The following is a 27,401-nucleotide window of genomic DNA, read 5'->3' as shown; positions in this document are numbered from 1 at the left end:
TGGACATCTCAACAAAAGCAACTGGCAAACATCATTTTAGAACAATACTGGCCATGAAATCACCCTGGGGGAGGGTTCCATTCTCACCTATCTTTGCCAAATATAACATAGACATTGCTCCCCACCCCCAACCCCTGAAACAAACACAAAAACAAACAAACTCAGGGTGAAGCACCTCTGGCGATGATCAGCATACAGCAAAGGACAGAGAGGTAGCATTTCCTTGGTGACAGCTCCGGGCTGACTCAGATGATTTCAACACACCCTCTTCTGCAAAAGGCACTCACATATTATCTGTTTATAAATCATACAGTGGGGTCCAAGCATGGAAGTTTCTCCTACAAATATAAAAGAGATAAGCTGAGGAGCTGGTATAGCAATGAAAAGAATCTAAGAAATACACATTTGTGGATAAATGTGCACATTCTTTTCTTTCTTTCTTTCTTTCTTTCTTTCTTTCTTTCTTTCTTTCTTTCTTTTGTTTTAAGATAATCAATAAAGTAGTTTAAAAAAATTCATTGAAAAGTTCAGAATTCCAATAAAACTATCAGTAAGAAGCAAGGTATTGGAGGAGGAGAGATGGAGTCCAAAACACTGCAAGGAGGGACTCTAGCGAGCAAAGTGCAGGATGTGATCTGCTCTCGACAGAAAAACCATCCACAGACAGGGTGTGAAACGGAGGGAGGTGGAGGCAGGGAAAGAAGGAAGGAGGGTGGCATTGTCAGGATGTAGGCACGGGGAGGAATGTCTGGGAATATCCAGTGGGAAAGTTGGGTTGCGTCTCCTTGGTGCCTGCACTCCAAAAACACCCTGCCCAAGCCAAGGCTGCCCTCACCGGGACACCACCGAGCTAATGGAATTATAAGACGTGCCACTGTTGCAGCTTGAGGCATAGGCTTCCTGGCCATTGCCATCGAGGTTGATTTTGAACACAAAGGAGGCCTTCAATAAAAAATCTGCCTCATCCCGGCACCGTGAGGATGCCCACGGTGCTCTCTGGGTAGGAGGTCCATTCCCGCAACAGGGCGTGCACTGGGCTGGGAAGGAAATCCCAAGGAGCCCCACTGTTGCTGTTGTACTTGGCCACCAGATCTGGCAGGCCCAAGTTCATGGCGAGAAGGCACCAGTCCTTGCCCATAGGGTCGGGAGGGTCTAGAAGGCGACTCAGTTTCCTCCGGGTTAGGAGGTTCAGATCTGAAGCATGGATGTCCATACCCAGGCTGGCCTGCGAGTAGACATCATGACAGCCGAAACACGTGATGCTACTGAAGCTCTCCTTGTACCCGCCCATGGTGTTGGTCAGGGAGCTCTCTTTCAGAGTCTGTGCTCGGAAGAAGTCTCGAGGCTGGTAGACCATGACAGGCTCATGGTGCTCCCGAAGCTGCTGGGGGCTCAGATAGTGTTTCACGATCAATAATCCGGGCAAGGTGGTGGCCATGACATTCTCGATGGTGCTGCACACGGAGTCGAGCAGCAGGCAGCACTTGATCTTTTCTGTCTCCAGTCCACGCACCTGCACCTCAATGCCCTGGCCATGGTTCACCAGCAGGACCAGCAGCTTGGCCCCCCGGTTGGCGATCTTGCAGCCGCCTACCCACATGTGGATGTCCGCATCCCCCTCCGTGCTCTGCTGGTGGATCCACCGGCACAGATTCACCTGGACCTTGTGAAAGATGCCACACGGGAAGGGGGTGAGGTGTTCCACGGGCACGATGCGCACGCCACCGTATACCATCACCTCATCCTCCTCGTTCGTCCAGGAGCACTGGAGGTTGTCAGTCTTGATCAGAGCAGGGACGTCCACCATGGTCCCGCTGCTCAGGTCCCGGGCACAGATGTCCATGGCATCCAGAATCTGCAGCAGCTCCTCCACGTCACTGTCAGGCACTAGCCGCTGGATGTCTTCCATGGTATAGCGGCCCCGGTAATGGTGCAGGGCCCGGGGGGTCTCCACAGAGAGCAGCTTCCCCAGAACATTGGTGCAGAGCCAGCGGGGGTCCAGCAGCAGCACGTCTTGCACCGTCTCACTCTGGATGATGTTGATCTGTCAGGGGGGACAACACAAGGTAACCATTAGAAACAGAACCCAAGCCATGGGCAACCCAACACTCAGCACACCAAATGGCTGGGGCCTGGTGAGGACTGGAGGCATTCTAAGAACAGGCACCCTAAGGAAGAGCACAAGTCCACCTCTATAACCAAATACTGGCCTACTAAACTAGGAGAGTGATTCTGAAAAGCAACTGTCATTGAATGTTAAAAGATCCAATAGTAAAAGACAAAGAAAGGACACCACAGCTCTAAAAGAAGAGGTAAATAGTTGTGTGATGGTGGTTCAGACTTGTAATCCTAGCAACTTAGGAGACTGAGATCTGAGGATCATGGCTCAAAGCCAGCCCAGTCAGAAAAGAGATTCTTATTATCTCCAATTAATCAACAAAAAGTTTTATGTGGAGCTGTGCCAAGTTAAGGGACAGTGCCCAGGCTCTGAATCTACTTACAAGTGCCAGAACCAAAAAAAGACAAAAGAAGAAGAGGAAGAAGAGGAGAGATGACAACCTATACAGGGCAAAGGTGATTTTTTTGGTCATGATTTTGAGTCACCAAAAAACAAATCCATAAATGAACAATAAAATAGGCATAAGAGCAATTATGAGGAGAAGTAGAGTCCACCTGTGTGAGGACTATATATTCAGCCATAGTACTGTATCAATGTTGTGTTTTACATTGTGATCATCATGGGGTATGTGGTGGAATGGATCTCTGGAGATACAAAGGTGAAAGGACGATGTTTGCAAAATAAAGAAGAAAATGAATAGGAGAGAAAGAGAATAAATTTCACAAAAACACTACAACATAGGAGTTGAATATGTGAGGATTGATGATAGCGTTTTTTATTTCTTTTGGCACTTGAGCCTGAACTCAGGGCTTGACCATTTTCACTTAGTTTTGTGTGTGTGTGTGTTTTGTTTGTTTGTTTGTTTTGCCCATAGCTGGTGCTCTACCATTTGAGCCCCAGCTCTACTTTTGGCTTTGTATTGGCTAATTGGAAACAAGAGTGTCATCCACTTTTCTGTCCGGGCTGGCTTTGAGCTATGGTTCTCAGATCAAGAGTAGCTAGGATTATACATGGGAGCCATTGGTACCCTATGATGGCAGTGTTCTCATAGTTTAGTTTCTTTGAGGCTTAATATTTCCTCCCAATGATTCAGCACGGTCTGTCAATCAACCATTATGTAAAGTTTGAACACTTTCATGAAAGAAAAGTCTGGAAAGAGGGCCACCACGATAACAACTTGCCCCGTGGAGAGGATGGCAATGAGACTAGAGATGATAACCAGTGGGTGTTTGATTCTACAGGTCATGCTTATTCCTTTAAGAAACCAAACGTTGCAATGAAAATTGTGTGACAACAGAAACTACTTGCTGACTTAGGGAAGTCACATTTCATCGGTCCCTGCTGTTCTAGGCTAGTTCTGTGAATAATGGTGATCCAAGGTGGACTCCTTCCTTACAACAGACTCAGATGCTATCTTTTGGGCACAAGCCTCTTCTGCCCCAATCTAGCTTAGACCTTAAGAAACCTTTCCTATATGGGTCTATTCATAACGGTGCCTTACATAGAAAAATTCATGTAGCAGAGCCCATTTCTAGTCAGTTCTCAACAGGGTATTTGCTGGAGTGTCATTTGCAATTTACTACTAACTAATGCCATCTCATTTAAAGACAAAAGCCTAATCTACTATCTGGAGTGCAGACTACAGAAATGATATGTTCAACTGCTATATGCGATCTTGGACCAGAAAAAAGAAAAGGACAGGAAAATGTGAATAAGATCTGCAGAACAGCTACAGGTCTTAGGAGGCCAGTTGCAGCCAGGACAGGATCCAGAGCACCAAGGGTTCCTTCCCCTTCTCCTTCCTTTAAAGTTTTATTTATCAAAACTTCACGCATAGGAGAGGTGGTGGGATGTCAAATTAAGTGGATTATATACTATAATCTAGAAAAATTGCTAGACAAATACTAAAAGACAAGACAATGCCATGCTCAAGGAGTGTATTGTTATGGTTAAAACATGTTTTATATTTAGGCATTTCTTATTAAACTCATCTTTGGACACTGCACTTGTCTCCTTCCTGGCATTCAGCCAGTATTGCTGGAGGAATCAGCTGATTAGCTGGTTGTTAACTGGGAATTTAAAGTATGATAACATCACTGCTTGAGGCCCTTGAGAAGCATTGGCTTCCTGATTCAGTGTTAATTTTTAAAAAATATGCAACTCAAAGACTGGTTCTGGTGACTCAAACCTGTAATCCTAGCTATTCAAGAGGCTGAGATCAGAGGGCCCAGATTAAAGCCAGCACAGGCAGACAAATCTGAGAGAATCTTATCTCCAAGTAACCAGCTAAAAAGCTGTAAGTGGAGGCATGGCTCATGTAATAGAGCACCATCCTTGTGCAAAAAAGCCAAGACAGAGCTAGAAGCCTTGACTTCAAGGTACACACACACACACACACACACACACACACACACACACACTCACACACACCCCACGCTCCTCTGGTCATGATGTGGCACCCAAAAAGATAACAGTTGAATTTCTGTTTTCTAATATTCTCAGGACTGACTCCATTTGTTTATTCATATTTATTTTCTCTGCTTTTGGCCAGACTAGCCACACACTTCATGGATTGTACAGGATGGCAGAATATAACGACTGTGCCCCTTTCTGGTGATGGGCAAAAAATGCTGTACCCCAGTGCTAAACACACAATCAAAAGTTCCCATCACTTACCATTTCGAGTGGGCATTTCTTGTTGCCAGGGGACTAAATGTGTAACTCAAATTTTGATCACTCTGCACATCTGGGCACTGTCTTAGTGGAGCACCTCACTACTTTCTCCTCAATTACTTATCAACTCAGAACCTGTAAGGAATGGGACCCTCCCCACCCATGGGAGCAGCTGGCCACAAGGCTCCTGGGAAATGGGGCAGAGTGCCCAGGTGCCTGATGGGGCATGGAGACCCAGGCACCCAAGGCAGGGGCCCTGTACCTCTAACAAGCAGGATCTGGAAGACTTAGCATCTTACACAGATGCTAAGGTAGAGAAGTTCTGAGGAGAATCACCTGAGGTGTAAAAAGCTGCAGGTGTACCAACCTGGCCTATGGCTTTGGTGGGTAGCTGAGCAGTTTCTGTTCTGTAACCCAGGCTGGGCCCTGCTGCAGAAGCATGACAGAAGTAAGTTCCCTGATCCCCCATAGCCCTGCCAGCTTCACGATGCTCTTACCTCGCCTGCACTGTGGAGCTGGTGCACGATGTGCCGGAGGTCCTCCTCACTGGCCAGGGGGTTCAGCTGGTCCTGCACATCGTACACAAACTGCTGCAGCGACATCAGCTGGTTGGGCCCGTTGAGCTTTCTCCAGGAAGGCAGCATGGAGATGATTTTCTCACACAGGTGTGTCATAGGAGGGCAGCCCTAGAGTGTGTGGGCAGAGCAGGAAGTGTTAGCTACCAAGCTGCTCGGGGAGGGATGTGTGTCTATGGAGGAGCCTGCTGAGACCATGTCATTCTTCATTCACATAGACAGATGCTCTCGTTAGGAATGCACTAAGGTGTTTTTGATGGAGTACTGGCACACAAATGTTTGCATGCTGCCTTGACCAGGATCTACCAAATATCACTTTGTGAGGATTCTTAGTTCTATTACTGATGCTAAACAGGCAGTGGATCTTCATAATTATGGATTTAGGATTGGGAACTCAACCAGGTGCCCATAGCTCACTGCTGTAATCCTACCTATTCAAGAGGCCAAAATCTGAGGATTGAGGATCTAAGTCAGCCTAGGCAGTCAGGCTCTTATCTTCAATTAGCCACTCAAAAGCTAGAAGTGGAATTGTGGCTCAAGTGACAAAATGGCAGCCTTGAGTGGAAAAAAACTAAAGGACAGCGTCCAGGCCCTGAGTTCAAGCCCCGGCACAAAATCAATATTTGGATCACTTTGTGAAGCTTCACAGTTCCATTACTCATGTTAACCAGTGAATCTTTATAATGATGGTTTTAGAATTGTGCAGTCAATCCATCCAGAAGTGCTAATTCCTAATGCTCTACTGTTTACTTTTTCCTCCCTACCTCCCCTCCCTTCACTCACTCAGCTCTTCCCTTTCTGGTAAGTACCTGCTCAGTCTGGCAATGGTCACTTTAGAAACACAGAAAGAAGAACTAAGAAGGCATGTTGTTCAGAGGAACAAGCTAGAGGTAAGGTTTGAATGGAAGAGCCTGTCCTTGCTGGTTGTTGTTTTCAGGGGTCTACATTTTATTTTCTTTCTTTTCTTTCCTTGATGGCATTGGTTTGAACTCACAACCTTATGCCCTAGCCTTGTGTTTTTCACTCAACACTGGTGTTCTATCACTTGAACAACATCTCTATTTCCTACCTTTAAAATTTTATTAAAATAGCTTTATTGTTAGTACAAAGGTGATATACAGAGGGGTTAGAGTTACATAAGACAGGTAGAGGGTATATTTCTTTGTGGACAGTGTTAGCCCTTCCTTCAATCTCTCCCAGTTTTTCTTTCCTGTCCTGTTTCCTAGTTTTTGCTGTTTAATTAGAGATGAGTCTCAAACTTTTCTTTGAACCATGACCCTCAGATCTCAGTCTCCTAAGTAACTAGAATTACATGCATGAGTTGCCTGCACTCAGTTTGAACCTCTATTTTTATAAGCTTTTCAGCGAGTAAATCATGGGAATCTCTGCTTCACAGTCAAGACAGAATCTGAAGCTGACCATATGGTCACTCAATGGACTTGTTGGCTTGCTGCTTTTTCCGTGCTTGTACATACTGCGTTGTCTTGGTTTATTAAAAAAAGACATAAACAAATGTTTTCTGGTTTATCTAGAAATAATACATCATTTTTGGTGAAGATTGATTTTGTATAGTTTATTTCAATCTAAACAGATGCAATTTTATTTTAATGAGAGAATGAACATGATAATTTCTAACATTGGAGTGGATTTTAATTAGTAAAGCAGATACTTTGGGAGTACTTTAGTTGAAATGTTTAGAGAAATTCTTAGTAACTGGCTTGAAGTTGGTTTTTAATGTACGTATGTACATGTATATGTGTGTATGCGTGTCTGTGTGTCTCTGTGTGTGTCTATGTGTGTGTGCTGGTCCTGGAGCTTGAACTCAGGGCCTGGGTGCTGCACATGCGCACACACACACACACACACACAGAGCTCAACACAAAAGAATATTGTTGCTCAGTTGATAAAGCTGAGATTGTAGAGCTAGGGGTAATGCTGGCTCAAGGGGTAGAATCCCTTGTTTAGCTAGTATAAAGTTCTGATTTCAAATCCCTAGTTCCACCAAAAAAAAAATCCTGAGGTTACTAAGCCACTAGAACACTATAAAGTAATTGGATTAATTATTATTCCTCCCTATTCACAGTCACTGTGCCTATTCAAGACAATAGTAAATGTAATTAAGAACACAGTATTCTCCAAGGATGTATCATTTGTCTGAAAACCAAATAAATCTAAGAAATTTGAGAGTCTGCCAAATAACCCAAATAGTGTTTAATATAAAGCTGCCATGGAGTAGGGTCATGAAAGGGGCCAGGTATTGATTGAAGTGTTTTGTTTCCTGCAGCATTTTTTGATTCAGTTAATATTGTCTCAAAGTATTTTTACAGTTCACATGATTTGTGGATCTGTTCTATTTTTTTAAACTTGTTTTTATTATCTCTAAGTAGCTGTATACAACATATCCACTTGTCAGAACTGTAGGCTCTTAGTTTTATAAATCAGTCCACACAGATAAAAGCTTTTAACTATTTAACATATCCCCAGAGGAGTGGGAATTATAAAACATTATCTGGGCTGTTTAGCACATGTTCATACCAGTATTTTTAAAACATTTTGAAGCTATGGGCTGGTAGCTCACATCTATAATCCTAGCTACTCAGGAGGCTAAGAGCTGAGGATCATGGTTCAAAGCCAGCCCAGGCAGGAAAGTGTATGAGACACATCTCCAATTAACCACTAAAAAGCTGGAAGTGGAGCTGTGACTCAAGTGGCACAGTACCAGTGTTGAGTGAAAATGCTAAGAAACAATGTTCAAGCCCTGGTACTGGCAAAATAAAATAAAATAAGTAAATAAACAAACATTAAAAAAGGACATGAAGGTACAATGTGCTTCATTGTGGGATACTTGCCAAGGAGATGGGGAGGTGAAATAGGACAAACATGGCCTATGTACTGCAATTGTTTAAAAAAGCTGGGGATTGGGGAGAATGATCAAGGGGGAAGATTGATGGGGTACCCTATATGCATGAATGGAAATGTCTGATGAAACTCTGCCCTCTTATATAAGTGTACCCTCATTTTTAAAAAGCTTAGTCTCTATTTAGAAAACAAATTCTCTGAATTCTCACTGAATATATTTTATTTCATGACTTATATGTGCATATTAAAAAATTTAATCTATCAAATATTTTTCAGAGATGGAGGGCCAAGTAGTGAGTAGAGTCTTCCATGTTAGCCTGGGTCAAGTTCCTCTTACTTACACTTCCTTAATAACTAGGTGACAAGCACATGCCACTCAGCCCAGATTTTCTGTTGACATTGGTCTCATTGACTTTGGTTCAGGCTGATCCCTGGTCCCTATGTTCTGGGTATCTGGGATTAAGACACAAGTCAGAATGTTCGGCCCTAGTATCTTTTCTTTTGTACAAGCATACATCAATTATACATAGGTGTTACAGTGTGATATTTTCGTATATGCCTGAGTATTTTGATCATGTTCTTCCTCCCTGTTACTGTCCTACCTCTTTTATTGCTCTCAACAAATTCTATATTGTTTACTTACCTCAGCTTTCTAAATATTCTACAATAAAGCATACTAGAATTACTGAATTATTATTATATTTAAATAATCATACAAGGGATTTCGATTCAACCAACCAACTTGATCCATGTCACCCCTCCCATTTTTGCCCTCATTGCTTTTGTAGGTTGTAAAAAAAGCAATTTTATATTTAAACCATCAAAGAAACAACTGTAGGAATTTTGTACTCTCTCAGTTGGCACACCTTATCCACAAATCCACCATTTCCTAACACTCCCTATTTTTTTTTTTCTTTTCTTGCTTTGCTCTAGAGCAACAGGTCCTGGGCCCTACTGTGGAGCTGTTCCCTGAACACCAATGCAAACCAAGAGGGCATCACACAGCTCCTGGTTCACCCTGAGCTGGTATGGTAAAAGTCTGGGGTCAGGCCCTCCAGGGCCTACTCACCGAGACAATCTGACTCCGAATTTCTTGCAGGTGATTCCGAAGAACTTTAATGTCCTTAGACCCGGAAGCCCCGGCATCCAGCACGAACAACTTATTGGAGATGTGCAGATCATTCCCAAACCTAGAGTGAGAGCAGAGACCTTATGAGCCCTGATTCTAGCTTACCAGGTCTTCCTGGGCAAGGTTCTGGCTCTTACTGGCACCAGTGGCTGGCTGGTCTCCTGGTGACCCTGCCCAGGCCATTTGGGGACCGTGCTGGAGGACTAGATATAGAGGTGGAAAATAGGGGTTCGCTTTAGTCATATACAGGGAAATATCGGTTTCTAAGCAGATGCAGAACACAGTATGGAAAGCTGTCAGCTCCTCCTGATACAGGAAAGGCAGGCAAATGTACTCCTCTCCAGATGAGGAGAAGAGATGCTGCTCAAAGCTCAAAGTAATGTGACTAAGAAGAAGTAGAAAACAAGTGGTGCAGTGGTACATGCCTATCATCCCTGAAACACTGGGAAGCACAAGTAGGAGTATTAACCACATCCTGGGAAGAAAGTGAGTTGCTCCCTTGAAAATATCCAACATGAAAAGAGACTCAAGTGGTAAAGTGTTTGCTTAGCAAGCTTGAGGTCCTGAATTTAATCCTTAGTGTGAAAGAAAAGAGAAGGAAGAAAGAATGGAATGGAGGGAGGGAGGGAAGGAGGGAAGAAGGGAGGGAGGGAGGAAGGAAGGAAGGAAGGAAGGAAGGAAGGAAGGAAGGAAGGAAGGAAGGAAGGAAGGAAGGAAGGAAGGAAGGAAAAGATAGAGGTTACAGTGCCTATTCTGAAAATACCCATAGAAGACAGCAGACATACTTCTCAGAAGGACAATTTCAGATGTGTGTTGAAGCATGTGATATAGACCTGCTGGTTCACAGGTCTTTTACAAGTGATATCATCTATGTTTTGGCTGTAGCATATCCCCAAGGGTTCAACCTTTAACAGGTGGGGCTTAAATGAAGGCAGCTAAGGTCATCAGGGTACTACCCAACGACCACCAGAGCTTTGGACATGGTAACGGTAGTTCTCAGAACAGGATTGTTACAAAACAGGGGGGCAGCAATCCTTGGATTTCTGTCTTCCTGCATCATGGTGTAACCTGTCCCTCTCTCTGGAGCGCTCAGTGATGCCGCAAGCCAGGATGTGACACTACCAGTGGGTAGTCACCAGATATGGTGACATTTGAGCTAAACAAACCTTTCTTTGTAAGTTCCCCAGACTCACCTATGTGGTGTAGCCTTTGATGTGACTGATGGAAAGTTTGAGCAAACATCGGCATTTTACCTCTGACCTTGCCTGCAAAGCCCACATTACAAATGACACAAAGATCCACAATACTTGAGATAAGATGCACTCTCGTCCATGTGATTCAATTCTGTTCCTATCTCATTCTGTCTCATTACAGAAAAAAAGTTGTTCACACTGATTGTTTTATGGTGATGGCCAGGAAAAGGGTGAAGGTGACAGGAACAGACAGAAGTTCCCTCTGGGCAACCAAGCACAGATAGCCAGTCAGCTCCTATCACCTTCATTCTTTTCCTGGCTATCACCACAAAACAATCAGTGTGAACAACAAAGAAAAGTGCAACCAAGAAGGCCATTCATTCCTCCTGTGGGTCATATGACATCTGCTGCATTTTCACACCTCCCTCAGGTCCCTAGGGCAGGAAGACTCCTCTCCACCCTTCCTCTGAGAGCCAGTGGCCACCCCTCACCTGTTCTTTATCTCCTTCAGTAGAGAAGTATCTTTGTCATAGCCAAACTCCCCTCCGGCTGGACGGGGCACGTTCATGATGTCAGCATGTGTGGCCACCAAGACAACTCGGAGAGGGTTCTTCAGCTTGCCACCAAAAGCTGAGGGCACAGAATAAACGCTGTCAGGATACAGCCCTCAACCCACCCCCCAACCTGGCGAGCTTTCCTGCCCAGGTGAAGTGGTGATTGGCCTCGTGCCTAGGTCCATTCTCCCATGATGTGCACCCTGTCCACTGGCTGGAGAGCCAGAGCCCACTGTTCACTGTGGCCCTCAAAGGTGCCAGGCCAACACAGATAAGCCAACCTGAGCATCAAGGAGGCTCCAGGACACACTCCAGCACAAAAGGTAGCTCTCAGGACCTCCTCCACACAGGGCCTGATAAGTGAGGGGAGAAGACTGGCTCTCTGATAAGGAAATACCCCACAAAGGACCACAGCAAGCCTCTCAAGGCCGCCATTTCACAGACAGTCTCAGAGAGATACTGCATGCAACTCACACAGCAGGCTTCTTGCTAATGGCTCTTTCTAAGTCCACAAAGGAGAAGGCTGCCAAAAACAAACATGGTAGCACTGTAGGGGGGAATCAAGCTGAATTTATTGTCCCGTCTTTCTGGAACAAGAAATTGCCTACAGAGCAGGACATTTCCCCAAAGAAGAGCACTCCTCCTGTGGTAGATAACTAAAGAAGTCCACTCCATGTCATCCTCCCCTTTAGGAAGAAAGGCCACAGCCCCAGGCACACCCCCTGGTGTGCACTGGTCTGAATGGAGGCAGCTCATCCTGAGGGCCTGGGTCCTGTCCCTGGGACAGGAGTGAGAGCTACCATGGGGGATTCCACTCTGCACCCAGCAAGAATGACCAAGGATCTGAAGTGCAGAAGGAATTGAGAATTGGCTCAGGGAATGGTCTAAGCTGAAGCCTTTGGGAAAGGAAGATGGAACCATGAAAGAAAAACTGCCAGTGGGAAAGAAAGGAAGGGAACCCTAGATGCAAGTCCAAGCTGCAGAGTCTAAGTGTGGCCATAGCTGGGTGCAAAGCCAGGGGCCACAGCAGAAAGGCAGAAGCGCACACACTGGCCCTGGGCTTGGCTCACCTATGGGCTCTTCTACTGGGACCAGAGACTTCAGGAAACTGAGCCAGAAAATCACTTGGTTCAACTGGATCTCATAGGGTTCTTCTAGACTAAAAACAACAACATGGATGGACGTGGGATCATTTGCAGCAAAATAGTCATAGCAGCAGAAGTACACAGGATTTCCAGAGAACTCCCACACACTGAAATCACCAACTCCTATGGAGAAAGAAAAACAGAGATTACTGAAACAACACCACTGATTTCAACCACAATTGTTCTGAGGGATTCTCTTTAGGATCAGTGCTCTTACAGCATTCATCTGTGTATAGGAATGTGCAGACACTGATAAGGACACCATTCAGGTATGTAGATACACACATACACTCATGAGTACATCCTTCCTGATGCACAGGCCCAAAGTGGTGCTTACCTACCTGTGCCCACCATAGCCACATCTGTTTCTCTGCTTCTCTCTGAGTCTGATTAAATCTCTTCCTAAAAGTGTTCAGTGCATTATCTTTGCTATATTAATATCATTATTATCTACTCAAAATCTCCTGGAGAGGCACACACATGAGTGTGGTGTGTGCACAATCAGATGTGTATGTGGAAATTATATATTACAACCAATCACTATTTTTTTCTCCCTCAAATATTGATATATAGAAAAGGAGCCATCCTCCCTGTGGTCAATTGCATCTGATTCCTCAGGAGTGTGCTCAGTAGCACACCCAATACAGTACAGCTTTAGAAACTTATCAGCTTAATATGCACTTTCCAGCTTTATCTGCAGAGCTAAATTCTGACAAGGAAGGAAACACAAAATCAGAGGAGGATTCAATAAGACAAACATGCGAAAAGGTTCCATGTTCTTCAATAGGTAGGAATATTTAGAATACAATGAGATATAAAAATTTCCACATATCATTATGACTCTTCTCAAGTGATCCCTGATCTGATCTGTTTTAGCTCTTCAGAAATGAGTCAGTCAAGTGAGTATCATTGCACATGCCTGCAATCCCAGCTCCTTGGGAAGGTTAAGGTAGACGTATTACAGTTGCAGTCTAGCCTAGGAAAAGTTATCAAGAGATTCCAAGCTAAAAGAGGACTGAGAAAGTAGCTCAAGCGGTAGAGTGCTTGCAGCCCTGAGCTCAATCCCAGGAAGAGGAAAAAAAAAGTGGGCAGGCTTCTTTGCACAGGAGAAGTGTAACTGATGGGTAGCTGGGGATGTGGAAGAGGCGGAGAACCTGTGAGGAAGGAGATTCCATTAGATGGGAAGGGGATAAATAGGAAACAATGGTTGTGTTGAAGAAGAGCCACTGCTTTCCAACATGCTGCTGTGGGCACAGCTGATCTCCCCAGAGTCTGAGGCAAGATTCTGACATGGACTTCCTGCAGAAACTAGGGCTTCCCAGTGACTGTCCAGACCTTGGGACATGTGATGACCCCACATCTACATTGCCATGTCCTACCAGGACAGTGCTATCTACCTCCTGTCCTCTGAGGCTTCCTCACAGGATTCTTGTTTCAGAATTACAAGTCTCTTTCCTTCTGACATTCTCCTTTGGTGTTCCCAAATCAGAAACCAAGTAGTCAAGAGCTCCTCTGTATTGGGTATGGTGACACATGCCTGTAATCCTACCTACTCAGGGAATTAAGACAAGAGGATCATAGCTCAAGGCCAGCCCAGGCAAGAAGCTTGGGTGAGCCTGCTATCCCAACTTTGCAAATGCCATATACACCAGCCTGGGGAACAAACAAGAATGGGCTGAAGGCATAGCTCAGGTAGTAGAGTGCCTGCCTAGCAAACATGAGGCCATGAGTCTAAACCCCAGTAAGAGTCCCCTTAATAGGGGGACTAAAAAGTCCCCTAAAAAGGAGTTGTTCTGTGAAATCTAAATGCTTTCTTTCTGCAGCCTCTCTTGGCACACAGGGTGACCATTCTAATCAAACAGCTGAGGTCTTGCATAGAAAGCAAGTCCTTTGTATGTTGGGGTCTTGACTTGCATAAAGATGGAACTACAGAGAAGCAGGTGAGGGTAGAGAGTGAGACCTGCCAGCAAACTTCCCTTGTGTCTATGGGGCTGGGGAAGCTCTGTTCTGAGTCACTCAGAGAACCCTGCTTTGAAGACAGCGAGTGCGCATGGACTTCTAGTCTGTGCAGCCGGTAGTTCTCAAAGTAGTGTTCCCAGAACAGCATCATTGCACCTCTGGGAAACCCTTGGATTTAATGAATTCTGAGTCACTAGGTTCTAGAGGTCCTAGCTGCTTACCTGTTACCACCACCCTGTAGGTGATTCTCACGCATGCTGATTTTTAATAACAACTTTAGGCAATAAACACTGAATATTCTAATGTTTTACTGCTGTATATAAGGCTGGCACAAGGATGACCCCCCACTGCTATTTTCTAAGGCCCTCCCATGCCAGATACATACCAGGCCCTATAACCACTATCATATCATAGCCTCAGAGCTTCTTTATGAGACTATATTATTAGTCCCTGCTAGGAGCTGGCTGTGGATTGTCCTCAAAGGATTCGTGTACTGGAGGTTTGTTCCACATCAAGGTGGTTTTAAGAGGTGACAGAACCTATGAGAGGCAGAGCATGGTGGAGCCGGTCAGGTTATCTGGGATACCACCTTCAGAAGGAGACAACGTTGGTCTCTCTGAATTCAGTTGGTTTCTGTTGAAAAAGAAAGACCATCCACCACTGGTCTCTGGCTTCCTTTCTCATGGCGCTCTCTCCTCTGGCTAGCACGCCTACCCTGAAGCCATCTGCCATGTTGTGACATAGTCAAGGGGCCCTCACCAGAGGCCAAATAAATAGGGCCAACTCACCTGGGACACTTAGCTTCCAAAATGGAGAGGTAAATTGATCACTTTTCTCTGTGACATACTCAGCATCAAGTATTTAATACAGCATCAGGAAATGAAGCCATAAGTAAACTGGCATGAAGGGGTGGTGGGCACAACATGGTTACATTTATACCTAAAACTACAGCCACCGCTCTGGAACTGCATAATGGGCAGAGGTTGGAAAGGTTTTTGGGAAGCTGATTAGAAGCTGATTAGATCCCGGAGTTCTGTAAGCAGACTGTTACAGGTGATTCTGATAAGGGCTCTAAAGATGAGGAGATTTGAGTCAGAAATGGGAGAAAAGACATCTTTGTTATGCAATAGTAAAACCTTATCTGTGTTATGCCCAATCCCTAGAGGGAGGTGCATGCTGGGTGAAGGAAATCTTCCCTAGCAAGACTCAAAGCTTCATCCCCATGCTAATGCTCAAAAGGGAAGGACACACTTAATAGGATGTGATGATGCATGATTGCAGTCCCAGCATCTAGGAAGCTGAGGCAGGAGAATGAAAAGTTAAAGGCCAGCTTGTGTTACATATCCCGCAAGCAAAAACAAATAAGCAGAGCACTTGAAATTTTCCATGTAGAAAAGGAAGTACCTATGTGCACACACACCATTAGCTATGACTCTAGATATAGTTAAAGACAATCTTTCATAAGCTGGGTGCTTGTAACTCATGCCTGTAATCCTAGTCAGGAGGCTGAGATGTGGAAAATCATTGTTTGAGGTCAGCCCAAGCAGACAAGTCTGTCTGCATGACTCCGTGTCTTCAAAGTAACTTGCAAAAAGCTAGGCTGGAGACATGGCTCAAGGGATGTAGCACCAGCCTAACACGTATAAGGCGCAGAGTTTAAACTCTGGTATAAGCACAATATTTTTTCCTCAAACTCAGTCCAACAAATTTAGTAGTAGGTGTGTTTTATAAGACTTCCATCTAAATGGGCATTCAGTTCTAACTGTGAAAGGTATTCTTTCATTCGCCAGCCAGGTAGAGAACAGCTACTGTGGGCTCAGTGCTTTGCTAGGTGCAGAGGAAACCCCACCATTTAGATTTGCTTTTCAGGAGTATTAGCCAGTGTTCATTTCTGCGACCCTACCAGGGCCGGTTCATATGGGATTTCCTTTAGATGTGGGATCTACTTTCTGGGACAAGATGCTTCCCTCTAGGGCAGGTGGCACATACCATTCAAATAGGCATTCTGGATGTCAATGGGCTTGGTGGATTGATCATCCGCTGAACAATGCAGGTGATGGGATGGAGCCACGAACACCTCCAGCATCCCCTTAGTGAGGCCAGGCTCAAACATCATACTGCGGCTCCTCACGCTCACATTCTCGCAGCCAGGGTACAGGTTGTTGATGCTCACAGAGACTGTAGGCCAGAAAAGAGGGGTGTGAGGCCTCAAAAAGGGTAATGTGCACTTGTTTTCCCCTCCTCCCAGCTCCACCATGCATTTTCCTTCTTGGGAAGTAAAAGTCTACATCCCAGAACCTTCCCAGAATTTTCTCTCTTGCTCTCTGCCCCCAGATGTTGACCTTCTAGACTGCATTTTGGAAGCTGGCTTGCCAGTTGGGTTTAGTCTAGAGTGAGCAGAGAGGACAAGGTGAGGGGGTTTCTTCCTTTCTCATTTGCTGCTGCTTCTCTTATACTTTCTGTGATTCTCTATGACCCTAGCTTCTGCCCGCAGCTCAGCATTCTCTGACACCCAAAATTCTGCATCCTTCCAGGCCTGGGATAGTAATGGCTTCCCTCCTGGCTAGTGTGACACCTCTATTGCCCTGCCTTTTCCACATGACCATCCTTTCATTCAAGTTTCATGGAGGTGTCCACCCGGCCCCCAAGGAACACCGATGTACACCAATGGGGTACAGGAAGCTCTTGTCTTTAGGCTGACTATGACGGGATTTAGACAGTTATAAGATATGGTATTAAATTCACTGACCCTCACCATGAGAATCCCTTGAAAGCCTTTGAGTTGCTCTGGCAGCAAGTCCCAGTTTGTGGCAGGAAGTCTCTCAGTAAGGGCTAACCTCCCTCCTAGTAAGGAGACACAGAGAGACTTCCACCACCTGCTTTTCTGTGTTTCTTTATTTTTTTTAATTTATTTTTTTATTTTTTGGCCAGTCCTGGGGCTTGGACTCAGGGGCTGAACACTGTCCCTGGCTTCTTCTTGCACAAGGCTAGCACTCTGCCACTTGAGCCACAGAGCCACTTCTGGCCATTTTCTGTATATGTGGTGCTGGGGAATCGAACCCAGGGCCTCATGTATACGAGGCAAGCACTCTTGCCACTAGGCCATATCCCCAGCCCTCTGTGTTTCTTTCTTTTTTTTTTTTTGGTCAGTCCTGGGCCTTGGACTCAGGGCCTGAGCACTGTCCCTGGCTTCTTCCCGCTCAAGGCTAGCACTCTGCCACTTGAGCCACAGCGCCGCTTCTGGCCGTTTTCTGTATATGTGGTGGTGGGGAATCGAACCTAGGGCCCCGTGTATCCGAGGCAGGCACTCTTGCCACTAGGCTATATCCCCAGCCCTCTGTGTTTCTTTTTAACTGTCGTGGTGGTACTGGTTTTCCACTGATAGGAAGGATATTAACTGCTTTGTTTTCAAACCAATGTATTTCAGTAAGTGTGTGTGTGTGTGTGTGTGTGTGTATGAGTGTGCATTCTGGAGTGTGGAGATGTCTGGAGTGTGGAGGTGTCTAGATCCCCTGCATAGAGGAATAGGCCCCAGCATCTTGCACTTCCCACAACTTAGCAGTCAGCCCCACATGGTGTGGGCAGAAGCCTCTCATCTGTTTCAGGGCCATCACTCAGGGTGTGATCTGTGACCAGTTCTATGAGAGTAGGGACTGAATGAAGGCACTGGGGAGGGGTTCAGTGAGTCAACCTTCACCACATGGTACAAATGGCTCATGCTAGTGACAGACATTGTAAGTGGCCAGAGAAATGATCATCTCACCTGGAAAGATAAGATAGAAATCCCATATGTTGGGACCAAGAATAAGGACTCAGGATGAAGGTAATGGGAAGATCCATGGAGTGAGCCAGGAAAGGAAAGGCCAAGGCAGGTTGTGTACAAGGAAATGGGAAGCGTAGCAGAGGGGAGGACTAAAAGCATAAAATGTGGCTGACAGGAATGTGAGAAGAAAAAGTGACATAGCCAGACATGGCTGACGTTTCAGCATGTTTTTCTGTAGATCAATCTTCTGTGTCTCAACAGAGCTTTGGGAATGTATCTGTCTATCCCTGTGACCTGTACCTGTGTCTGGGAGGACCGTGTGTCAGGAGTGGACATGGTAGGAAAGCTCTTCCATGAAGAAGAAAGTAGGTGATATGGTAAGTGGCCGTCATCTTGTTGATGGTTTTTATGAGGAATGAAGGGTTTGTATATAGCAGGTTTCAAATAATAGCGTATTAAGAAATATTACAAATGGTGACATTGAAAACATTTTTGTGCATTTTGCTCACTACTGCTCCCAGTGGTAACAAGTCGAAGTCTCTGAGGAAGAGCCCACTTTGGTGATAGAATATATGACTGAGATGCATTTCTCTAGTGAGGACTCATGGAGGCCTCATCCGACAGATCCACAACTGAGCCATCAGGACCCTCAGTGAGCCTTGAAGCGGAGTGACATGCCCTATCTCCTGGCTGCGAGCTCAGCCTTTGCTTCCAGCATCTTCAGGAATATAGCAGTGCCAAAGGGCCAAAAGTGCAACATCAAGCAATCTCCTCGTTATCTGAGGTAAAGACGTGCATCTGGGGGGTGAGGTGGGGTCCTGACATAAGAAGGACCAAGGTCTGACCATTCCAGGAGAGATTGCAAGGATCCCAAGCTCTGCCTGGGGGACAGCAAAGCACAGCCAGGCAGTGGCAGCACGAGGTGGCATGGCTGCTGCATATAGAAACCGCTGAAGGCACACACGCAGGCGTGGCTTCTCCAGGGGCATAGAAACCAACAGCGCCTTCTGTTCCTCAGTAAGCGCAGCCCACTGCTAGACTCTGAGCTTCCCAAGGCCTCATTTATGGGTCAGGCTTGGCTACTCTGACATGCCATTTTCTGTTGTTGAGTCAGCTGTAAGGGCCGGGGTGTGAACATGGATTTCCCAGGGCAGAGCTGACGGGATTTCTGTGTTCAGTCCCCACACCCCTGCACCACCAGCTGTGCATCTTTTCGTATCTCTTAATGTGAAGCCACCTACACCCCATTAGGGTGTGCTTGAACGCCTAAGACAGGAGGAAGATATTTCGAGGCTTGTGGGCACCACTCTGGCTTCTGCACAGGCTGCAGACAGGGGCTGGATTTAATTGCAGGCTTCCAGGATGGATGGCGAAGATCTCTTCCTGCCCACTCTCTGGAGCAGCCAAGCTGCTTGGGTGTCGAGCAGTGAAGGCTGCTCTGGTTGTTGCATCCTTCTGCACTTGCCCAGGTCTTCCCAGAACACTCCCAGCATTGACCAAACGCAGTTAGATCCAATTTACCTCTCCCATTGACCAGGATGACCTTACCCAGGGGTCCTGCCCTTCAAATCCTTCCTGCTCCAAGTGGGCTGTCCTTTCTCCACTGGCTTGAAATATCACTGGCCACAGGGCAGACTGTCACACATGGGTAGGAGGTCTGCTTTTGTGTTCACTCCTGTTCTAATGGATGCTTGGGCCGTGGAGGGATACAGTTGGGAGGTACAGTGCACCACCTTGTCATATGTGAGGCCAGACAGGAAGACGAATCCAGTGAGGCCGATGCTTCCCAGTTTCCAAAAGAAGCCAAATACTGAGTTTTCCAGGTGGCATCTCTTGATTTCAATACTGGAAATTATTTCTGTTTTCTTTATCCCTTTCTTAATTCTACACAATCCACAGCACCCTGTTAGGACAGGCCCATCTCATGCAGGAAGACACATCACACTTCTCTGGGCCTTGGGTTCATTTGCTCTGTAAAAGGTTTATGATGTGACCTCCCAGAATTGTAATTATTAAATGAGATGATCTAGATTCAGGCCTGGAATCCGGCTTCGCATGTGTTGTACCAGTCCCAGGAGACCTTGGCTTCTACAAAAAGTATCCACTTATACTCTGGAATTGCCTCTCTGAGGAGCACTCAGCTCACAAGCTAGGGATCTTTGGGGGGTTTCCTTCCCTTTTTCTTATTCCTTCTCCTGACTTACACATCCCCACGTGGTCTGTCTGAGCCTGCACTTTTCCCAAGCAGAGGGAAAGCACATGGGAGGATCTCTTCCTTCAGATCCCACTGGAGGCAGAGCTCCAGTCCTTTCCAATAACAGGATGCCAGAAAGACAGGAAACTAGAGCTTTATGGATTCAATCAAGAAGCGCCTTTATCTTCCTAACCATGCTATTGGAAAAGCCAGGATCTTGCTGCCTGGGTGGGGTGAGGAAGAAATAGGGTTCAGCAGCAGAAGACAGCTCTGAGGGCTGGGTGACCCAGAAGACAGGTGGGGTAGCACCCCCTACCAGATCTGCCATGGGTCTGCTAAGAGCAAATCATGTTTGTCCTAGAACCTAAGACCCAAAATCCCCTAAGCACCCCTGGAGCTCACGATTACACACGTCAGGACAGCACTAATGGAAGCCTACTTCAGAGACAGGATACGGAAAATGGACCCGAGGGAAGAGGAATGAGGCTGCTGCATCTGAGGAGTGGAGGTTGCCGGTGACTCTGATTTCACTCAAGTGGTTTCCTTCCAGGGCTGGGACAGTTGGCCACTGGTGGACAAGAAGAGAATGGGCCCAAGGTCGACAGCCACCAAGGCCACCAGGGCTGTGAGATCCAGTCATCCCCAGGCCAATGACCCAAACAAAGCAATCTCCCTAGATGCTGACCAGAGGCTATGGAAGTCAAGGGCTCCTGGAGACACAAAGGCCACCAGGAGGCTCCTACCTGTGGGTTTAGCAGCCAGGGGGAATGGGGGGAACCGGCTAGAGTTGGTGGAGGAGAGCCTGGGCCGGCGCCTTCGGAAAAAGCTCCTGAGCAGCCCACACTTGAGAGACTCCACCAGTGTGATTTTCCCAGACCCCGAGTGGCCAAACATCTTGAGCTTGATTCTTGGCTGGAGATTCTGCGTGGGTCGGAGCTGCTGGATGAAGAGTCCTCTGTGTGTGTCCTGGTCACATAAGAATAAGAGCTTGTTACTCACAGGATGCCCAGGGAACTATACGTGATGACTCTTCAGGTTCCTAGCTATAATTTTTACTGATCTTACACATGCTCCCCCCCATCTCCACTGATGGGTGTTTGTGAGAGTGCGTGCCTATACTGGGGTTTGAACTCAGGACCCAGGTCCTGAACCTTATCTTTCTATGCAAAGCTGGTACTCTACCACTTGAGCCCCCGCTCCAATTTCAGCCCTTTGGTGGAAATAATCTTCATTTGTCTGCCTGGGCTTTCTTAGAAGCATGGTCCTCAGACCTCAGCATCCTGAGTAGCTAAGGCTTTCAAGCATGAGCCACCAGCACCCAGGCCCAATTGAAAATTTTGAAAATTGTAGTTAAGTAGAATACAAAAGTCATTAATGAAATGTGTGATTCAGAGGCTCTGTACAACCACCCCCTCTATCTTATTCTATCAAAAGTCCCATCCCATAGGAAAGACTCTTATCTCCAACTAATCACCAAAAAGCTGGAAGTAGAGTTGTGACTCAAGTGGTGGAGTACGAGCTGTGAGCAAAAAAAGCTTGCAGACAGTGCCCAGGTGCTGATTTCAAGATCCAGAACTAAGGGGGAAAAGAAAAGCACACAGAAAGAGAAAAAGGTCCCTCTTGCCTAGGCTAGCACCAATAAATGGCACATCTCATTTTAGCCCTTCTTTTGGGTTTTGTTTCATGGGCAGAGTCACTCGCTGGCTGATCTTAGTGTGAACACAATCTCCTACATCCTCAGGGATCCGGCTAGGGCTTCAATTCATTCCTAGAGAATCGGTCACAAGCTCAAACACTTTTTCCAAAATAGTGATGGTAATAATAAACAAGATTTAAAAAATTATCCAATACAGTGTTTTCAACGTGGCTTTTATTCTGTCCTCAATTCTGAATGCTCAGGCATTCAAATACACACACTCTTCCTTTCCAAGTAGGGCCTGGGTGATAGCCCACAGGAAAAGAATTTCATGCCCCCAACTTCCTGCCTTCATTTCCAGGGACCTTTCACATCTCCCGGTGCAGACCTTGCTCTCTTCCACCAGGAGATGGCAGACAGGGCTGCGAGGACCCACTGTTATTCTCCATGGCTTTGGAAACATACCTACGTTGGAAAACAGCCCTCTCAATCAAAATGGACAGAGCTCACGGAAAGCTTGAAAGACATGAAAAGGAAGACTGTCCTCAGGTCTTCTCCATTCTAAGGAAATTTAACCTTGTCCTGCAGGAAGACCCCACATTTCTTACAGAGAACCTGGAAGAATGAATATTCCTGATGCCTCTAAAATTTCAAGAGAAGGGTGCATTTTTTACTGTTTGCCACTAGAGGGCACAGAAGGAATGAATTGCTGCGCGCAGTGTTGTCTCCCTAAGAAGGCAGCTTTCATTAAATCAGTATAACCTGTATTCTACAAAGCAGAGGAAGGACTCAAAGATAGTTCTAGAAGGTGATTAAGAATGCTAATTCTGGCTGGGTGCTGGTAGCTCATGCCCATAATCCTAGCTCCTCAGGAGGCTGAGATCTGAGGATTGCAGTTCAAAGCCAGCCCAGCAAGAAAGTTCCTGAGACTTTTATCTCCAATTAACCACCAGAAAACTGGAAGTGGCACTGTGGCTCCGGTGGTAGAGTACTAGCCTTGAGCTGAAGAGCTCAGAGACAGCACCCAGGCCCAGAGTTCAAGCCCCACGACTGACAAAACAAAGGAATAAATAAAAGAATGCTAATTCTCTGCTGAAAATGGACTATACAACTTTTGGATAGGGATGGGAGGGAAAAACTGGGAGAGAGGAAGGGTTGACAGTGTCCAAAAAAGAAATGCAGTCATTATCTGACCTATGTAACTGTAGGCCCTCTGTACAGTATCTTTATAATAATGATAACTTTCTTTAAAGAATGCTAATTTTTGGACAGGTGCATGTCCACCTATGATTGATACACACCTAAGCAGCAAGGCCATGCTGAGACAGAGATTTGGTTACTTAAATCACCAGCTTGGCATTCACTGGCTGAGCCAGGGGAGAAGATGTCCACCAACAGCCTGGGGGAAATAGAGGGCTGTTGTCCTGGTGCTGCTGCCTCTAGCATGGCTCATGCTTTGTGATGTTCTCTGGTGTGTGTGTGTGTGTGTGTATGTGTGTGTGTGTGTGTGTGTGTCTACTGGGTCTGTGGGAGAGGCTGGAGCACACATGAGACCCCGGGCATGCAGGGGCTGAGCCGGCCTTCCCCAGGGCAGATTGATACCAATTGGGAAGGAAACACAAGCAGTTCTCAAGGGTGACTTGTTCAGAATTTTGAACTAGAACCTTCTAGGTGGTCATGGAGGTGGCTTGTGTGACAGGTTTTGTCTACCTTTTCCTGAGCTAGGATTGTCAGAATCTATCTGTTTTCTTCCTAAGGCTCATGAAGTAATAGAGCCTGAGCCTGAGCCAAGCCTGTCTCTCAAGGCCACATACCCTCCTTCTGCCAGGGCTCTGCTCCTCTTTCCTTACCCTAACCCTAAACAGTGAGAGACTAGCTACAGAGAACTTCTCACCCTACGGGGAAATCTCCCATTCGCATGTTTCACAAGCTTGGACCAATCCAACCCCTCCCTCTGTGAACTGAACCCACTTCTCTGACCACATCATGCACAGCCTCCTCCACCATGCTCAAGCTCTGGCCCTGGCTCTCCTTCATTTGTTCCCTTGGACAACAAGCTCAACTCTCCTGCCTCAGGCTCTTTGCATTTGCACAATCTTCCTCAGTCCTTTCACTTCTCGCCTTTCAGATGCTGGTTTCTGTGCCACTTTAGTCAGGGCTCTTGATGTGCCCCACTCCATCACTACAACTCACCATCCTGGGTTAGCTCTGGACACAAACACCGGGGGCAGCAAAGCATTCTGCAAAGGGAAAGGATGTTCCTTGCTTGGCAGCTCAGCTCAGCTCAGCCTTGCATGGAAACCAGCTGGAGGCAAGAGCAGATCAAGGGGCCTGGGTGTGGTCCAGTAAGTTTTAGTCACAAAAGCAGGTGGTGGGCTGCCTTTGGCTTCTAGATCATTGCTAACCAAGCCTTGGTCTGCCCTACAATGCCTGGCACTTTTCCTGCTTGTCCACACTGTAAGCAGTGTCAGAACAGGTCTAAATGTGTGCAGCAATGAATGTCTGGAGAGTTCAGGGACCCTCTGAACTTCTAGTTTCCATTCTTCTAACCCCTTTTTCTTGAAAATCTAGCTTTTACTTTTTCATCGGTAAAGATGAATAAGCCTGTGCAGGCTGACAGGGAGACCCAATCTGAGGATCCAGAGAAGAGCACTGAGAGGCGATGTGACCTCCGTGGGTACCGTGGTGGCTGCAGGATGCAATGAGACTCGGCAGCAAGGGGTGGGCAGCTCCTAATTATGCAAATATGTTCTAGTCCTGGTGAATTTATTTTATTTAATTAATTTATTTATTTTTTGTGAGTCCTGGGCCTTGGACTCAGGGCCTGAACACTGTCCCTGGCTTCTTCCCGCTCAAGGCTAGCACTCTGCCACCTGAGCCAAAGCGCCCCTTCTGGCCGTTTTCCATATATGTGGTGCTGGGGAATCGAACCGAGAGCTTCATGTGTAGGAGGCAAGCACTCTTGCCACTAGGCCGTATTCCCACACCCCACACCCCTGGTGAATTTTTAATTCTGGGAGGCTTCCACCACTGCCTTGTTTTCCAAAATTATTTGGTGCCTCCCCACTGTCTTTGCTCAGGAGAAGAAAACTACTTGTTTTCCGCTTATAGAAAATCTGATGATGGGCTGGGAATGTGGCTTAGCAGAAGAGGGCTCGCCTAGCATACACAAAGCCCTGGGTTCGATTCCTCAGCATCACATAAACAGAAAAGGATGGAAGTGGCGCTGTGGCTCAAGTGGTAGAGTGCCTTACCTTGAGCAAAAGAAGCTCAGGGACAGCACCCAGGCCCTGAGATCAAGCCCCAGATCTGGCAAAAAAAAAAAAAAAAAATAGAAAGAAAATCTGATGATTCATACAAAATAAAATAAGCCAATTCTACAGACCTCTGGAATGATTACTTTAACATCAAGTAAGAATGGAGCCTGGGGGCTGGGGATATAGCCTAGTGGCAAGAGTGCCTGCCTCGGATACACGAGGCCCTAGGTTCGATTCCCCAGCACCACATATATACAAAACGGCCAGAAGCGGCGCTGTGGCTCAAGTGGCAGAGTGCTAGCCTTGAGCGGGAAGAAGCCAGGGACAGTGCTCAGGCCCTGAGTCCAAGGCCCAGGACTGGCAAAAAATAAATAAATAAATAAAAAAGAATGGAGCCTGGTGCTGGTGGCTCATGCCTGTCATCTCAGCTATGCAAGAGGCTGAGATCTGAGAACCAAGGTTTGAAGCCAGCCTAAAAAGAAAAATCCGTGACTCTCTTATCTTCAGTTAACCAGCAAAAAGCTAGAAGTGGAGGTGTGGCTCAAGTGGTAGCGTATCAGCTTTGAGTGGAAAAGCCAAGTAAGAGCATAAGGCCTTGAGTTCGAGCTGGAGTACAGGCACACAAATAAAATAGCTAAATGTGTAAATGGCACTGGCAAGGACACATAGAAAAAATGGATGCCAACACAAACCCTAAACACAACCCTCTCCCCACTAGTCCGGAAAGGAATCCTTTGTTCTAGATCACAGGGAGTTGAGTTTGGCTAGGTGACAACATAGTTCTGGGCAGGTTTGGAGGGCTGGCCAGGGTTTTGTTTCTTGGCAGGAATTGAACAGGATGGAGCAGAAAGGTGAACCACCTTCCTGTTAGGAGGTGGCAATTACTCACCACAGTGTATGTCAGGGGCTTCCAGAGACCCCTGACACATGATTTGTTAGTAAGTTAGCTCCGTGGGAAAGGGGAAACCTAGTTCTCATGGTTTGATGACTCTGTAGTGCGAGTGTTTGACCGTGACTGACTACAAGACCCCCATGTGGTGTCACATGATCAGAAGTTCCAGCAGCCTCCCTGCTGCCCCAGGATCTTCATTCCTGCAAACCTGCCCTTGCCCTTTGCCCTGCTCAGTCCCACACGGCCCAGAGGAGCCCGTGTGGACCCCTTGAATGCAAAACTGTGAGGTCTCTTGTCACTTTGTCTTTAAGGGTCATTAAAGACTTGTGACCAAAACAGCCTCTCCTGCTCTCTTGTTGTCCTCCATTAATGAAGGTTTACCAGATGGCTTTGGTTCTCTTTTCAGAAACTACATCTTCATGGCTGCCCCCACAGAAGTTCAACAGTACCTCCCTGGGTGATTTTAAGCAGTGAGAGGTGAAAACACGGGAGATGCTCTGTTGCTCACAGACCCTGGTGGAGACCAGAGGGGAAAGGGACATGGCAGGCCTCGCTGGCTCCTCTAGATATGGAGCTCTCCCATGAGTACTCTAGATCCACTCAGGCTGGCTTTCATGGGGGAGGAAATCTGTAGAGTTGTTTGCAGTTTACACAAGGAAGCAGGGGAAGGGAGGCTATGACATTAGTATCCTTTGGAGTTCAGAAACCAGAACAGCCACAAAGACAGGACATCCTGCCTACCACAACACCAGCAGCACCCTGGTGAGAGACATGGGGGGGGGGGGAAAGAGGGTACGGGAGGAGAAATAACACTGACAAAAAATGATACTAAATGCTCTTAATTATAATTAGCTTCTTCCCTTCCTGAACCCTCATTCTACTCAGCTTATGATCAAATTAGAATCACAGGTCACCCAAATCATGATTACACACAAATCAATTTGATTGGCTTTCTGTAGGGACCATCTGCTTGTGCAGTAATCTCTGGTCATCCTTGCCCATTAGTCTCCAAGGAGGCTGCTGTAACGGGCATGTCACTTCCAAGGCCACATTCCAGGATCAGGCGGACCGAAGTAGCAACTAGTTATATATTTGGGAACTTATTTTCACAAAGATCAAAACCAGCAACAACAGAAAACTAGAACATGGGTAGAACATGATTAGAAAAGCTTCAAAGACTCTTGCTCCTCTTCTGACTCACCAGGAAGTGGAAGTTTAGAGTCATTGGAAAGGGACAAAGGCAACAGATTGAGCTGGTACATAACGTACTTTGTGTGTTTCCAGTCTGAGCAAGTGAGTTAGGCTGGGGATATTCTAGACTTACAAAGCTCCGGAGCAAAGAGGAGACTGGGTCTCTCAGGATCCTGGGAGATTGGACCCATCTAGTGAATGCCTGAAGCAGCTCACTGCATCCAAAGCACAAGGGGTACAAATGAGCGAGCCAGGGCATTAG

The 27,401-nt window shown here is 46.4% G+C and overlaps 1 pseudogene; it reads right to left on the bottom strand.

The window, feature by feature from the left end:
- Window positions 1-481: 481 nt before the first annotated feature.
- LOC125339648 overlaps window positions 482-27,401 on the bottom strand; it is a 260,868-nt pseudogene continuing 233,948 nt past the window's right edge.

This window comes from Perognathus longimembris, chromosome 1 (genome assembly GCF_023159225.1).
Source record: "Perognathus longimembris pacificus isolate PPM17 chromosome 1, ASM2315922v1, whole genome shotgun sequence".
NCBI lineage: Eukaryota > Metazoa > Chordata > Mammalia > Rodentia > Heteromyidae > Perognathus > Perognathus longimembris.
Note: the sequence above shows the minus strand (reverse complement) of the source record. Positions and strands in the feature narration are given on the sequence as shown.